The sequence below is a fragment of the Pelodiscus sinensis genome, chromosome 1 (genome assembly GCF_049634645.1).
Source record: "Pelodiscus sinensis isolate JC-2024 chromosome 1, ASM4963464v1, whole genome shotgun sequence".
Taxonomy (NCBI): Eukaryota; Metazoa; Chordata; order Testudines; family Trionychidae; genus Pelodiscus; species Pelodiscus sinensis.
Genome location: NC_134711.1, coordinates 227,193,695 through 227,210,598, shown reverse-complemented (window position 1 = coordinate 227,210,598; position 16,904 = coordinate 227,193,695). Strand labels below are relative to the sequence as shown.

The window sequence follows — 16,904 nt, the reverse complement described above, 5'->3', positions numbered from 1 at the left end:
ATCTTTTCTGCATTAATTCAAATTTGTCGATCACAAAGGTAGAGAGGATTTTAACTTCCAAACATAACTTAATTGAGTATTTTCACATATCAAAAATGTTGAGTAATTTTTGGTTACAATGAGTAAGAACTCAACAAATATGTTGGTACACATCCAATAAACTAATGCACACAACATATTCATAGCAATTATTTTTCCTTCTCCTTCCTGCAAAAGTAGCTTGATATACAATTTTATCTCTCCTTCTTTCAATTTTACCAAATAATGAAATGAATCCCTTTAGCATTAATAATATTTAGCAGGAAGAGGGCGGGGTCTGAACTAATCTTGCCTTGATTAAAATGGGTGGATTTAGACAGAGTAAATACTTCAGACATGTTAGCACAGTAAGTCATCCCATCCCCAATTCTATCAATTAGTTGAGCTATCCACCAAAAATGACTGCATGAAACATTCCCCCACTGCGAGATCCTTGCATTTTCTTACACATCTTGAGAATTTCTCCCTTCCTAGACTTTGAAGAAGTCAGTAGACCTAGCATAAAAGATGAAATTTTGTTTTCTCCCCAGTGCAGTCTTCTGTGCTTTGCCAAGCTGCAGGGAACAGAAGACATAAATAGCTTAATCTTTTAAAAGGAGTCCTGCTCCCAAAAGGGCTGACCAGGGTTTGCTCAAACTATCATGAATCAACAAAATCATCTTGAAGCAGAGACTAAACCTGGACAATTTTTTCCTGAAATTTCCACCAGTTCTAAGTGATTGAAAGTAAGTAATGAGGATAGATACACTTGTACAGCTTTACAGAGGTCACCACCAGTTTCTCTACACCAAAGAAATTATTTTAAATCAACAGAGCAAAAAATCTACATGGATCTTGTGAAGTGTCTTTGGAGTATTGTGGGATTACAGTAAAGAAATCACTGGATCTTTACATCCCCCCAATTGTAACAGCTGTGCTGCATTATGATTTGTACTGCCTAAAATTATAATGTGCAGAAATACTAGCAGATTTTTTTAGTAGTGTTACTATACATATAAAGGTCTGGTCAGATATATGTTACATCCTAGTAGAAGGGGAGGAGCGGGAGAGGGACTAGAATTTTACTTTCATCAGATATCACTAGAACATGTCCCATTATTTTACCTGTAATATACTAATATTCCCAAATTAGGCAGGCTTTTCTAACTGGTTTTGAAATCTTTAAATAACATTGTGACTGTGCTAAAGAAAAAATGTATCTGTTTCAACACTGGTAAGCATTTGGCTTTATCTTATTTATTAGGGAAAATGAATTTTCAGCAACTGTGGAAGGAGAGGGAAAGAAGGAAAACCATATCAAAATAAGACAATTTTTAGCCTAGGCTGTGTCTAGACTGCAAGCTTCTTTTGGAAGATCTTCTGGAAAAGCTTATTTTGAAAGAGAGCATCCGCACAGCAAAAGTGCAACAAAAAAGCAATGTACTTTCTCAAAAGATAGCATCCACATTTATTGGATGCTATCTTGCATTTTAGTTGTGATTAGTATGGACAGAGTGGCCTCCAGGGCACCTGTGTTATTTTCTGGAGGCGTCTTCTTTTCAAAGAACTCCCTCTTCTGCGTCCACACACGCCTATTTACGAAAAAGTTTTTTTGGGAAAAAGACTTCTTCCTCGTAGAAAAAGGTTTACTGCTGTCAGAAAAACTCCTGCATTCATTCAACTTTCTGTCAAAAGAAAGCAATAGCAGTGTAGACGTAAGTATAGTTTTTCTGGGAAAACGCTGCAGTGTAGACATATCCCCTAGAATAATATGGAAGAGAAGCTTAATGGAGAAAACTTCATGATAGAGGAGTAATCTATAACTAGATTCACTAACACTAAAAGTCTAAAGCAAGAAATCTCACTTTAAACCATTAAATTGTAAATGTATGTGAACAAAAATAATAGTGCTGTGTGGAACAATAATGTAACAGTTTTGCTTCCTTTGTCTTACTCTTTCCACTTTAGAAACAGGGAATTTACCCAGGTTTTTATCTTTCCAAAATGTTAATTGGATCTGCAGAAGATTGAGTGCAATACAAGACTATACCCTAGAGGCAAAAGTCTACCACATGAGTGGAAGCAGTTCAGACATTACAAAAATGCCTATGAACTCTTCAAGCAGAAACAGTTTGAACAAAAGGCAACATGTCATCTTAAGGAATTCACTGACAATGGTATTTACAAGAGGCCAGAAAACATTCACTTGAAACTTTCAAAGTATTATTTTTAAACCAAGTTCACAGAAAACAAAATCAATCAAACAGCCAACGAAACCTTTTAGATGTCTAGTGCTCTTTTACCCAATCAATGTTACAAATAATTGAGCCTAATCTTATGAGTTGCTGTGCACCATTATGTGAATAATTATTTAATAATTTATTTTTAGATACCATGTATACAATACTGGTGTTTTGATATAACCTGTTTAAAACTCAAAGTTCTAAAAAATAATTTTCATTTCCTTTTTCATCATTATGTTTTCATTAGTCATTACAGACAAATTCCTATGGCTGAGATCTTTGTGAGTAGAACTGAGAGGAACTTCTTCTATTCTCTCTCTAGGTGAATTAATCAAATGTTTAACTTGTTTTGTGTACAACTGTCCTTGAGAGGTGTTAATACTCCCCTGATTTAATTCTAGTCAACTTAAATAGGCTTTGGTCTACAAGTACATTACCAATAGTGCCTGAAAATTTCAGTGGTTCGTTCACCAAGGAAAATACAGGATCTGGCAAACAAAGCAATCCAAACAGAAATTTTGGCCCTGTGAATGTGAATGGCTGATGCTCTAACTCACTATACAACCAAAATGCCCTATTTTTAATAATTAAGTACTTTGGCCCAAGTTTTGCTCTGTTGCACTAGTGTGAATCTGGAACAGCAGATTTCTACCAATGTAGCACAGCAGAGTGTAATCCAGTATTTTCAAAAATCTCATATAAAGAAATAATTTACTGCTTCTTTACTGTGAAGTTCTCCAAGGCCTGTTACTACTGTACTTACTTAGAACATTAAACAGTTTCTGAATACATAGCACAGGGAAATTTGGAGATGAGAGCCAGATTCTGAGCTGATATAAAGTAGCATAGCACCACTGGCTCCAAAGCAGAAATGCTGATTTATGCCAGCCGGGGATCAGTCTTTGCATATTCTCCAGAAGATATGAAGATGCATATTCAGGGGTTTAGGAATATTTCATGCACTTGTGAAATTGAAGGGCTTCAGTTACATGAAAAAGAGGGATGTAAACTTGCAGGGTGTCCCATAAAAGAATTTTCCAACAAGAGGGAACTTGGCAGCTGGAATATAAAGAGGCTAGAGGTGCTCTTGCAGGAAGGTTAGATGTCTCATTACTGAGTTATTGCTTCATTTGTTAGGTGTGGCAGGAGAAAATCATCATTTGGAGGATCAGGGTGTTCATCTGGGTTGAGGGCTTACAGATATAATTATAAGAATATATAGAAAACTATAGTCACCCTCTACTACTTTAAACATAGGACACGCAAAATTAATGATGTGCAATCTTCTAAGTTTTTAAAAACCTTATGACAAAAGTAATTTGACAGAACATAATTTAAACAGATGTTTCACTCTGTATTTTAAAATAATTAATTAATCCTTCCTGCTGCTATAGTAGCAGCTTTTCTGATAAGATGCTGGCATTTTTTCAAATTTTCCATGCATGTATGTGCCCGGAGTCAACTTTCCTGTGCACAGACGGTAACCATGACAGCAGGATATTTGAAGAATGAGGAATTATCTAATTATGAATGGGTTTGGGGGATATAGTAAATCTGTCTTGAAAGTCCATTGGTTCTGTGACTTTCTGGTACCCAAGGGCCTTGTTGAGGAATTAAGAGATGTGATGTTAGAAACATTTTTGAAAAGTCTAATGTAGACAAAGCACACTGTAGACTTCCTCAGGCTTTAACTCAATCATCTTAGCACATGATAAAGTACACATTGATTTATCTACAGCAGAGTTTTACCAAGTGTTATTCAGTCTCTGTTAACATACTTCCCCCCCCCCCCCTAGTCTACATAAGGCACAAATTATTTTAAGTCTATTCCTGCAAAGAAACACAATTATTCCTCACTCTGCAGCTGGTTCCACACCATACCTACTGCTGTTGCTCTTGTTCAGGGAGATACAGGGCTTTTTCTAAAGAAAGGTTCTCTACTAACTGAACTAAATTAGTAGAAAGAAATGATTTAGTTAAATTGGTACAACCTTCTAGCGTGGCTACCGTTAAGCCAATATATAGGCATTTGTATTGGTTTAGCTTAACTTTTAGGCCCACCTTGGGGAAGTATGTTGAGATGTAAGCTGTGGTTTTTATGTATCTTCAGAGAAAAAAAAATTAAGATAATTAACGTTTATTTCTCTAAAGTTTGCTGATACAATAGCCCTGCTGACAGATTAAAATGGTCCAGGGAGGGCCCTTGAAATCATTGGTGCTAGAAATATACATGTAATAAACTGACTTAAAACAGGAAGCTATCAGAGCATGATTCACAAAGTGTGCCTATAAAACAAAGCATTATAGGCCAGATCATGGCCAGTCCTCCATGAGCATGCCTAGGGTAAAAAAGGCCACAAGACACCTCTCCCCATCTTTTACAGTTTGGCTGGGGAATATAACTATTGTTCCTTGTCAGTAATGTGGTGATGTGAACCTCTCCAAATGGGGCCATGACATGTAGGCAAAGGGCTCATCCCCCCCCAAAGTTGCACACTCTGGCTAGGTCAGACATTAGAGCTGGGCAGTGCTAAGAGTCACTCAGAATCTAGGCTGCTGTAGGGAGACCTGGAACCTCTATCTGCCTGAAAGCAGCTGCTGTCCTGTGTCTACTCCCCTGCACATGGGGCCCAGGGCTCTCCAAAGTGCTGCAGCTCTTGCTTTCAGCCTGGCAAGTATGTAGGGCCTCAGCAGAAGGGGGGGGGGGGGGGGGAGGGATGGTCAAAGAGGAGGAGCAGGGGAAGGAACCCCATAGTGGGGGATAAGGCCCATCTCAGGTCCCCTATCAGGTAAAGATAAGTCCCCACTGGCAGGGACTTATCACCTATATTATCTGCAAAATACAGACCATCACTCCACACCTGCTTGAGGCTACTATACCCATATTAAAAAGCGAGTTGGCATGGCCCTCATATTTTTTAATAGTGGGGAGGATGGCCCTTTTGCCTCCCCTCCCATGGTTCTATTGCCCGTATGTTCTAGTATGAATTTTATATTTTGTGTAACATACTTGTTAAGAAGAACCAACTGAATTTTCAAAGTTAATATTTTTTTTTTCCATCAGAAAATTCTATTTTGTCAAAGTTTTCTACAGGATCATATTCTTTTTTAATGAAATTTAATTTAGAAACAATCAACAATGTTTCAACAACACTGAAATATTCCATCCATTCTGACATTTTTTAAATGAAATGTTTTATTTTTTTCCCAGGACTTTGGCCTAACAAGTATTCCAAGAGAAACTGTTGGCAGTGTTGTAGCCATGGTGGCCCCAGGATATTAGAGAGTCAAAGGCGGGAGGGCGAGAGAATATATTTTATTGGACCAAATTTATTACAGATAAGAAAAAGACATCAGCTCACCCACTTTGTCTCTCTAGTATTCTAGTATCGGGACCTGCTGTGAGGACAGGGGACAGGACTTGATGATCTCTCGAGGTCCCTTCCAGTTCTAGTGTTTTCTGTCTCTATGATCCTGGGACCCACACAGCTAACAGCAAACAACAATGAATTTTGCATTTTGAAATAGAAACTCCACAACATGAAGAAAAAGAAAGCAAAACTTATCAGTGACTTGTTGAGAAACTGAACAAATCATCATCCCCAAAGGATTCATCATCTATAACTTTCTGACCACTACTTAAAGTGCTAAATATGCCAATCAGCATTGCAGAAACACTTCAGAAAAAATGAAGAACCCTCTCCTGTATCTCTCATGCTTTGGAAATCGCTATCTCAAACAAGAAATCATCACATACTCCCACACACCAGAAATATTAAAAAACAGTAATCCTGCCTCGAGATCATGCAAGAAACTCAAAACAACTATAAAAGAAATTGTCCCAATACAAGATATGACATCACCTATCTTGTCTCTCTCTCATTGTCTCTCTCAGAGAAGCTGACATTTAAATTTTAAGGCTCACAACAGTTTGGACAGAAAGCCTTTGGGGCACTTTAATGGCTTCTAACCTGACTCAGCTAATTGGGCTGGGTTAGTGGGGATGTTGAGTAGAAATGATTCTAAGTTACTGCATATCAAACTTATGCATTAAAAAGGCCAATATTTGATTTACTAGTCTAAAAATGAGATGTATCCATGACAGAAAAACCAGATTTTCAAATGACCATTTCCACTTCGGCACATATAAACTCATTCGTGTGCAGGCACACAGAACTAATTGAGAAGGCAAAAGTGGAAGCCTCATCTAAAATCAGTTCCTATGGATGTTGGTCCCAAGCTACCCACATATCTCATGATGACAGTAACTTTTTTGAATTGTTAAGTGTTCAGTAATATCTTTGCGATACACACTAACATTGAATGACACTAAAACCCTAGAGATTAGTGAATAATAAATAAATCAGTCTTTTTTTCTTCTTTTGTCAGTGACTCATGTCCTAGTTTATTTATTCCTCTGGTGTGAAGCCAAGGAAAAATTGTGTTGGCCCAGCTGGTACAACCAAAATTGAACTAACTAATATATAGTCATTAGTCTTTGTTTGTTTTAATGATATAAAGTTTTGAAAAAATATTCACTAGATTAAACCCTGTGCAGCTGAGGACTAAATTGAGCACATCTTGGGGAAGGACGGGGGCATTGGGGAGACAGTTGGGTCTGTTGCTGTAAGCCAACTATCAGCCCCTGTGATCCTGGGCTGGCCAGGGATTGAAGTGACTCTATGAACAACTTGAAGTGGGGCTGCCTGCAGGTGAGAGTGCTGTACCAGCTGAAGATCAGGTGGAGCACCATGCACTCTGCCCCTGTCCCTAGCACAAATGTGACATGATCCCCCCATACAAAGGATATGTTTATAATGAAGATAGGAGTGAGTCTTCCAGCCCAAGTAGACAGGCTCAAGCTACAGGGGCTCAAGGTAGCCCACTATAAACACCTGTGTGGATGTTGTGGTAGGCTGTCAAGCATGCCTGACCACCTACACTTAGAGCCTAAACTCCAGCCCAAGCTATAAAGTTCACATGGTTATTTTTAGGACTTGCTCAAGTCCTTTTAAAAATTTTGCTGATGCCAGAAACTGTTAGAATGGAGTCTACCAGTATCCCCCAAATGTATTGTGTTATTTCACATCAGCTTAGGTAACATCTGAAAAAAAGAATCAGACTTTTTGAAAATAAATGTGCCTTTAAAACATGTTTTCAAAATTAGATAGATAGATAAATCCAGTGAGTTAAGGCCCCCAAGTGTTATGATGGCAACATTTTAAGGGACAGAAATACGGTGGAAGACTATCACTGTTCCTTAACCTTCAGCCGCACCTAAGGCCTGAGCCCATTATTTAAGGATTCAAGCCATGGTGTGATGGTTTGCGCATGTGTGATATATATGCTATCACACTCAGGACATATTATGGCCTGACAAACAGGCTTAATCTTGAACTGCTTTGCTTTGCTAGTTTGTGTCACAATAATAATATTGGATGGCGGGCCAAATTTTGTTCTCATGACACCAATGGCTTCAATGTAAGTGATAGAAAGAATTTAGAATACAGAGTTAAATTCTCTCCAGATATTTTTGCTTTCAAAAAGGAAGGGAAAATATTCTTCTAAAATTCTCTCCAGATATTTTTGCTTTCAAAAAGGAAGGGAAAATATTCTTCTAAAATAGTTTCCTTCAGAGTTGTTTCAGTAAATCATGAAAATAGATATTTGTGGAGAGATAATTACTGAATTCTTTTGATCTGATAGGCCCCTTCTGAATAATTGCCTTCCTACCAATGCATTTGTGAAGAAGTGCAACCATGTTAAGTTAAGCAATCATAACCAAACAAAAACCTCCATTGAACTTAACCAATTGTAAATAAGAAATATTGCTGCATTTTGTAATTTGGTTTTGGAAAATATTCAACATTTATTGGTGTCAGCCAAAGAGACGTACATGGAAATGTAAACTGAAGTATTTTGACATTGATCTGGATGGTAAAACTTATTTGTCCAAAAAATATTTATCCTTGATTGTAATTTTTAATATTTGTATAAGTGCCTGGGAACCTGAGATTTAATCACCAACGTGTTTTCGTAAGTCACAATAAATAAAGACACAGATGGATGCTATCAATAAAAAAAGCGGCACCTTTTGCTTTATGAAAAATTAGCAAGTTTCTACTGGCAATCATGACACATTGATATGAAAATGAGACAGACAATTAATAGAAGTCTAAGGCTGAGCACTGAGCCATGGAAACCAACCATAGGGAAAGACATCTTGAAGACTATGCAGAAGACAAAGTAGCCATGTAATGCTGGTCATGTTGCCAGTTGTGAAAAACAAAGTTATCTTCTGGGCTGTGTCCAGACTCTAGGGTTTTTTCGAAAAAAGTAGCCCTTTTTCGAAAAAACTTCACCTGCGTCTAGACTACAGCAGCGTTCTTGCGAAATTAAATTGAAAGAACACGGCTTTTCTTTCAATGGCGGAAAACCTCATTTCACGAGGAAGAACGCCTTTTTTCGAAAGTGCTCTTTTGAAAAAAAGGCATTCTTGAATGCAAACATGGCTTTTTCAAAAGAGAGCATCCAGACTTCCTGGATGCTTTCTTTCAAAAAAGCGGCTTGCTTTTTCAAAAGTACTGCTTGCAGTCTAGACGCTCTTTTTCGAAACAGGCTTTTTTGAAAGTATCTTTCAAAAAAGCCTCTTTCAAAAGAGGCTTGCAGTCTAGACGTAGCCCGTGAAAAGGACAGTAATGAACAATAGGCAGAAAGACACAGAAAGGGACAACAGAGCAAATCTTAACAGACTCACAACAAAATATTGTAATGATAGATGCAAGTCAGTGTCAGACTGAAAGTAACCCTGATACATTTCTCCTTTGATTGCCTTCATCAGCATTATATCTTATCCATTGTTCACATCTATTATTTCAATATGTATAAAGAATTCAATCATCTTTAAAGATAAACAATTGAATGTTGTGTTCTCTAGGAGCAGTTAGCAATATCCAACTTCTAAATTGTCAGCTGTTACTGTATTATTGCTATGCTTTAATTAATTACCCAGATGTAGTTGGTCATTAATTATATATTTAACTATAGCATTTTATTTCCAGTCCCCTTTGGTTTTATCATTGCAAAAGAGGTCACAAGAAATCAACAGTACTTATTGAGAAACATGGAATTCAATGACAATGACATAATATAGTACAATAGATGCTTAAGATTTTTTAAAAATCTCTATGTGATCAGCTATTAGTTTATATTAATACAGTACTGCAAAAAAAATTAGGACTTTTATATTAACATGCTGTGCATGAAAAAGTTGCAGCTCTTGGAATAACTAGCTAAATAAATGTTCAGAAACAAATGCCTGCATTTCTGCTCAAAGTCAGCAATATTTTTCTCTGTCTTCTTCACAACTACCAGCAGATGAGAAAATTTAATTAATGTATTATTTTAAACAGCCTTGTCACAGGACACACTTCCTAACCCTTGCAAGCAGTCCTCACCCATTCTCTCATAGGTTCATCATAGTGTATTTTACATACATTATTTTTTGAGACTTGTCTACACCACAGAGAAGATTGAAACTGTCGCAATCAATCTTCTAGGGCTCACATTAGCAGATCTCATGAAGATACACAAATTCAAACTGAGAGTGTGCTTCCGTTGGCGCCAACATTCCTGCACCTCCCACTGTAAGGATGGTGCCAAAACACGATTTAAGATACGCAACTCCAGCTATGTTAATTACATAGCTGGAGTTGAAGTATCTTAAGTCAATTTACCCTTCAATGTAGACCTGGCCTTGAAGTTTCCCAAGCTTTATCTTGCTCCAGAGGTCTCTCTGCAATCCTTAGCTTCTTGGGTACATCTACATTACAGGACAAAGTGGAATTAAGATATGTACCTTAACTCAGCTTTTGACACAGTCTACACTGCAGGAAGTTGAAGGAAGAACACTCTCCCTTCAACTCCTCTTACTCCTCATGGAAGCAGGACTATCAGCATCAACTCGACTGCCCCTCTCAGTTTGAATTAGCTGTCTTAACTAGACCTGCTAATTCAAACCCTGGAAGATTGACAGCGGCAGCTTCAATCTTCTCTGTAGCATAGACATATCCTTAATGTGGACACGCTACCTTGACTTAGACCCCCAAGAAGCACTGGGGTATGCTTACTTTATCAAAGTCCTAATATACACCAATAAAAAGTAATAAATTATTTCTTATACCTTACAAAGTACACAGCCCATTTTTGTGTCTATTCATTGTAAAAAGACTTCAGTTTAAGCCACAATGGCCAGTTAGTATTCTAAAAAACCCCATTTCATTTCCCCAATTGAAGCCCAGAAGTATGTTGCTCATCTCCAGGGTACAATTTTAAAAGAAAAAAAAAATCTTATTCCTATTTTTTTATTAATTCAAAGTGTTTTGCCCTTCTTACCTTTCTTTACTAGGCTTTTAAATTCCTGTTTATTGAAGAAACAATTTTTGTGTCAATCCTTTCATTTCTTACAGCAGTTTTAGCTGCTTTGTGCACCAATTCATTCCATTATCCCGATGTGTATTGGGATACAAACTAATGTTAGATGTATCCCCATCTGTACTAATTATTAGAAATACAATCTCATTGATTAAATCACTTCCCCATACTGAGATACCCTTTTTCACTGCCATAAAGAGTGAGATCGAGTTAAAAAAAGACCATTGCTGTTGGGCAGAAAACCCAGATCCCATATAATACTAGCATTAATGCTACTAGTTTGGCTATCATGACAGCTACAAGATCATATTATGTTACATGTATCAATTCTAACTTTTAGTATACAATATGCTGTCCCTGCTCTTCTTGATATCTTTTTCAACCATCCGTATTTAGTTGACAAAAATGTCTTTACTTTTCATCTATATATTGGTATATTTCATTTTAATATCTTGTGTCTCTTTTCACCTTCAGCTTATGAAATAAATCATATAGTCATGGAATCATAGAACACTTAGAACTGGAAGGGTCCTCGAGAGGTCATCAAATCCAGTCCCCAGGACCAAGCACCATCTAAATCAAAATCCACTGTTGGACATGTGACTTCTCATCCATAACTAATTCTCCCATGACAAAGTTTTGACTTTGTTTAGCTTTTCCAGGTCTTTCAATTTCTGCATTCACACTTGAAATTGAATGGCATGTGGAGCTGTAATATCATGTGCTATAGTTTGTCTATCAAATTCCCAACAGTCCTCATATATTTGTTTGATACTTTCATCATTCCAATCCCCATTAGTTTTGGTCCAGAAAGTTAGATCCATTTCACATTGACGTTAACTGTAGTACATCCACATATCACACATTTCATCATGCCTGGGCTTGCATTAAATCTAATATTTTTTATCTTCTGATTCTGATGCTGTCCCAAAAGCTTGCAGCCATAATCAATAAATGTTCTGATTAAGGCTTTGTTTTTCCATTTGCTCCCCAAAGTAATTTATTAACAAATATTTTATTTTAGTGGAAAACTGCATCTTGAGTTTCACCATAACTAACTAATCAGAAAGTCCCTATTAAAACTTCTGTTCTTTCATTATTGGAACTTCTTACTATTTTGTCAGTCTCTATAAGATCCAGAATGTGACTGCTTTTAGTCTTATTTTCAGTCATTCTTCTAATTTGCCTGTATATTTTTGGTGTCCCGGTATTTCTATTTATCAACCCATAGTTCTGCCCCCAACTCTCTTTTAAATTTTTAATTCTTTGTGCTATTGCCTTATTTATTTTATACTTCCTTAGATTTTTGCTATTTGTTGTATTTTTTTGCTATTGTATATGTTTTGTTCCTTTCTTTAAATTCTATTTTTCATTCCTCGTTCCACCATGAAAGTGAACTTTTAGTTCTGAGGTACTTTGATACCTTGGATATGGCTATAGTAGCTGCTGCTATTAATCATTATATTACATTGTCACTGTAATTATCTGTAATTGTCACTGTAATGATCTGTCATCACTTACAAAAAGATCATTCACACATTCTGTATATTTATTTGGATTTCTTAAAATTCCAGATGGGTAATTTTCAATCTTACTTTTCAGAGCTAAGTAATAATAATGGAGAAATTATTGCTCCCCACTCCTTCTTTACATATTTTCCAACTGCATCTACATACAATGTTTGCTGTTATTATTCCCAGGCCTATGCTAGAGAAACTACCAGCTGCTGCATTAAAACTAGTTGGGATTCCAACACTTAAAATAACTAGCTTCTTTTCAATGAACTTTTCTAAGTATGAATCATTTTTGTCAGTTGTCTTTCTTCCCCACAATGTATTCCAATTATTTAAGTCTCCACATGTAATATACGGTATTTTAGTATTCTTTGCTATTTCTTGTAATTCTGCGCTTTCTGAATGCCCACATGGCTTATAGACATTATAAATCCTTACAGGAATATTTCTGTTTTGCACTGGGATGTCAGAAGTGTTATATTCCTGACCTACTTCTTCATTCTCTGCTGTTATGTAGTTTAACCTTTCCCTTATCAAAGTATAAATACCTCCTCCTTTTGCTAGTTTTTGATCTTGCGTAAAGGCAGTATACTCTGGAATTTTAATCAGCCATGGTTCCAGGATACATGTAATATCTGATTTGGTGTTTATTTCCAAGATATTTTCCTTTCATTCTTGATCATCTGCTATTTATTATGAGCATTCCAACAAGATCCCCATCTTACCCATGTGATCCCCATATTACTCATGTTTCACTATTAGCCCCATTAAAAATCACATGAATCCAGTTCATTGTCAGACTGCCAACATGCAGATATTTTTCTGCTGCCCTTGCTATACATTTTATTTTTTTCTGATTTTTCCTGTTTGTTATCTGCAATTCATCACTTGTATCACTAAAGGCAATAAACCTTTCTTTTCCCCCTGCCCTGTGCTAGTATATCATCATCTATTCAGTCTGTGGTGTTTACCATTTTCTTTACAGAGTGATTCTGTCTCTGCAGGCCCCAGTGCTCATTTTCTTTCTCTTCCTTCTCTCCCTGATATTTTGAGAGTCTTTGTACAGCTTCTGCATCAAATGTATTATTAATAATTTTGTTTTGGTATCTGTTTAGTTTATCTTGTCTCAATACACCCGCAATCTGTCAGATTGTGATTATCACCACAGTTACTACACTTGATTGCCACCCTCTCTATACAATTTTCATAGGCATGCTTTCCCCCACACTTACCATATCTCATTTTTCCCTCTTCAAACATTTGCTACATACCTGTATCTTTGGCACTTGTAGCACCTGAGAGATGGTCAGTCCTCCATTCCCTTCCTGTCTCCCATTTACCAGTACTCAGATGAGGAGTTGACTCTCTTGTTAACTACTTAATCACTCAGTCCTAATCAATTATCTCCAAATTTGGCTCATGCTGGGATATTTACAAAGTCTACAGAGTTGTGAGCCAGCTCTAGGCTACTCTGATGTCACAGGTCCACTTGAGGGAAATGACTAGAGGAATAAAGTAAAATTAGAAATGTAGTCTCCTATTTCAAAGTCCAGTGTAGATGGAAAGGAGAAAGGGAACAGAGGGTAAAATTACAGCTTTTTAATCTATTGTATTGAACACAAGAAATTTAATCACTTCCTTGAGCTATTAAAATAATCCATTCAGGAAATCTGGAAAGATAAATGGTTAAGCATTTAAACAACTACTTTTGTCTTAAAGAGATCTACTCAGTTAGCACCAACAGTCAAATTAAAAGGAACAGTAGCCTGAGTGGAGAAAATTTTTTTCAGTGAAAACATTTTGCAGACACAGCAGACTGTTTGCAAGCACCCTACTAAAATGGCATCCCAAGTTTTTATTTTAGGTTGTAGTTAGAAGAAAACAAGGCAGGATTATAAATGACCCTTTTAGATGTAATTCATGTAAGCAAAGGGACATATCATCAGGGTTTTGGCTGAGTTATTTATGTAGCAAGGCTAAATGCAAGAGATCTTCTCATTAGAGGTTGAGATTTTTTTATATGTAAACATAAGGAAAACATTTTGATAATGGATAAGGAGCTTGCATCAAGTAATCTCTTGGTTTCCAATTCCAGCATGCAAATCTAAAGATAAATACTAACAACACACAAATGGATATGCCAGGAAAAATGTTAAAGTAGTTGTTTTATAGCCAACTCCATTGCCTGTTCTCCAGCAACTTTAACTTTTGACACAAAGCTTTATTGTCAGGTTAATAATATATGAGTATGCCACTGAAGTGGTTCCATTGTATAGGTCAGCTGATTGACTCTCAAGTGCATTTTCTAATTTACTGACCATCCTTTCTTATGATTATTTGTTCCTGCCCTTCATTTTAAATGAGCTATAATAATCTTCCAGATAGACACTCAGCATTTTTAAGTTGCTATCCTGTATCAGGGCTGGTCAAACCAGGTTTCTGATCAAGTACAAGAAATACCATTTCTTTGGTAAAGAGTTTAAGACCAGTAATGGAAGTATTTCCTATAGTTCATTTCCTGACCCAAACACATTTCCCTTATTTACCCATATGCCCCCACAAATACCCTCCCTCCCCCCCCCCCACACACATTATTTCTCTGGCATGTTGTCAAGGCTTCTTCCCCACTCTGGCATGATATATGTAGAAGTGGGGGCCCGCAAAAGTACCCCAAAACCTTATCTTTCCAGGCTTTGGTATAAAACTTCCCCCCAAAATTTTAAAACCTAGATTTTAGGGATAAAAATCTGCTGCCACCACCCAAATAATGATAAGGAAACCAGGGAGAGACCTAGGAAATCTCATCCCTAAAGTAAAAACCAGAACACAAAAAGTTAACCAATACCAGGTTAATAAAAAGAAAAGAGAAATAACTTTTATTTTCACCACAATATTCCTGTTACAAGCATAGTGACTAGATGGAAAAGTCACTAATTAATAAACTCATGGGGAATTCCACCATGGGCCAAACCTTAATTTAAAAAAAGAGAAAACCCCATTTTTAAATGCACAGACATCAGATTCCCAAACCATAAAACAATAAAACCTAACGGATTTATCTAAACTTTAACCTACTTACAGATAGTGAAGAGTCTTTTCTTGGAGACAGACATGAGAACATAAGAACATAACATAAGAACATCAAAACGGCTGTATTGGGTCAGACCAAAGGTCGATCTAGCCTAGTAGCCTGTCTGCCAACATTGGTCAGTACCAGATGCCCCAGAGAAGATGGACTGAAGACAATGATCAGCGATTTGTCTCCTGCCATCCTTTTCCAGCCTCTGACAAGCAGAGACCAGGGACACCACTTCTGTCCCCTGGCTAATAGCATTTTATGGACCTAACCTCCATGAAATTATCTAGCTTCTCTTTAAACTCTGTTAGGGTATGTCTACACTACAAAGTTAATTCGAACTAACAGACGTTACACTAGTGCTCCGCTAGTTCGAACTTAATTCGAACTAGCGGAGCGCTTAATTCGAACTAGGTAAACCTCATTTTACGAGGACTAACGCCTAGTTCGAATTAGCTAGTTCAAATTAAGGGCTGTGTAGCCACTTAATTCGAACTAGTGGGAGGCTAGCCCTCCCCAGCTTGCCCTGGTGGCCACTCTGGCCAACACCAGGCAAACTCTACTGCCCCCTTCCCGGGCCCGGAGCCCTTAAAGGGGCATGGGCTGGCTACACTGTTTGTGCCAGTTGCAAGGCTGCCAGCACCCAGGCAGCAGACCCTGCACCTGGCACGGCACGAACCAGCGACCCGCTGCCACCCAGCCCTCCGCCTCTTCCTGGGACCAGGCTGGCGGCTCCCGGGAGCCTGCCCGGGTCCGCAAGAGGCGGGCACCTGCCTGGTCTAGTGCGGAGATCGTGGACCTCATCCACGACCTCCGCACTAGGCACAGGAAAGTGGCCATCTAGGGCAGGATAGCTGCCAACCTGGCCACCCGGGAGCAGGTTTGCATGAAAATCAAGGTGGTCCACTGAGACCCCCGACCCTGAGCTCTGAGCTTAGAATGTCCATACTGGGTCAGACCAAAGGTCCATCTAGCCCAGTAGCCTGTCTTCCGACAGTGGCCAACACTAGGGACCCTGGAGGGGATGGACCGAAACAATGACTAAGCCATTTGTCTTGTGCCATCCATCTCCAGCCTTCCACAAACAGAGGCCAGAGACACCATTTCTACCCCCTGGCTAATACCACTCCATGGACCCAACCTCCATGACTTTATCTCACTTCTCTTTAAACTCTGTTCTAGTTCTAGCCTTCGCAGCCTCCTGCAGCCAGGAGTTCCACAGGTTGACTCTTTGCTTTGTGAAGAACTTTCTGTTATTAGTTTGAAGCCTGCTACCCATTCATTTCATTTGGTGTCCTCTAGTCCTTCTATTATGGGAACTAATGAAGAACTTTTCTTTATGCACCCTCTCCACACCACTCATGCTTTTATAGACCTCTATCATATCCCCCCTCAGTCTCCTCTTTTCTAAGCTGAGAAGTCCCAGTCTCTTTAGCCTCTCTTCATATGGGACCTGTTCCAAACCCCTGATAATTTTAGTTGCCCTCCCCTCTCCCACCCTCTCTCTTCCCCTCTCCCACCTCCTTTTCCCAGTTTCCCTGAGTTTTGTTCAATAAAGAGAGTTTCTATTTTTGAACACACGTGTCCTTTATTTTGTACATCAGGAAGGGGGGCTAGAGA

At 38.1% G+C, this 16,904-nt stretch overlaps 1 protein-coding gene across 4 annotated transcripts in view; it reads right to left on the bottom strand.

Annotated features, from left to right (window-relative positions):
• The window catches only part of GABRB3 (gamma-aminobutyric acid type A receptor subunit beta3), a 282,050-nt gene that overhangs the window by 127,495 nt on the left and 137,651 nt on the right, over nucleotides 1-16,904 (bottom strand). Inside the window, exon 1 of one of the 4 annotated variants that reach the window (XM_075916435.1) lies at nucleotides 13,480-13,564. The exons of the other annotated variants lie outside the window; for them this stretch is intronic. The gene's annotated coding sequence lies outside the window, so the exon portion shown is untranslated. Of the gene's footprint in view, nucleotides 1-13,479; nucleotides 13,565-16,904 lie in introns of those variants that run through there. 4 annotated transcript variants of the gene reach the window in all.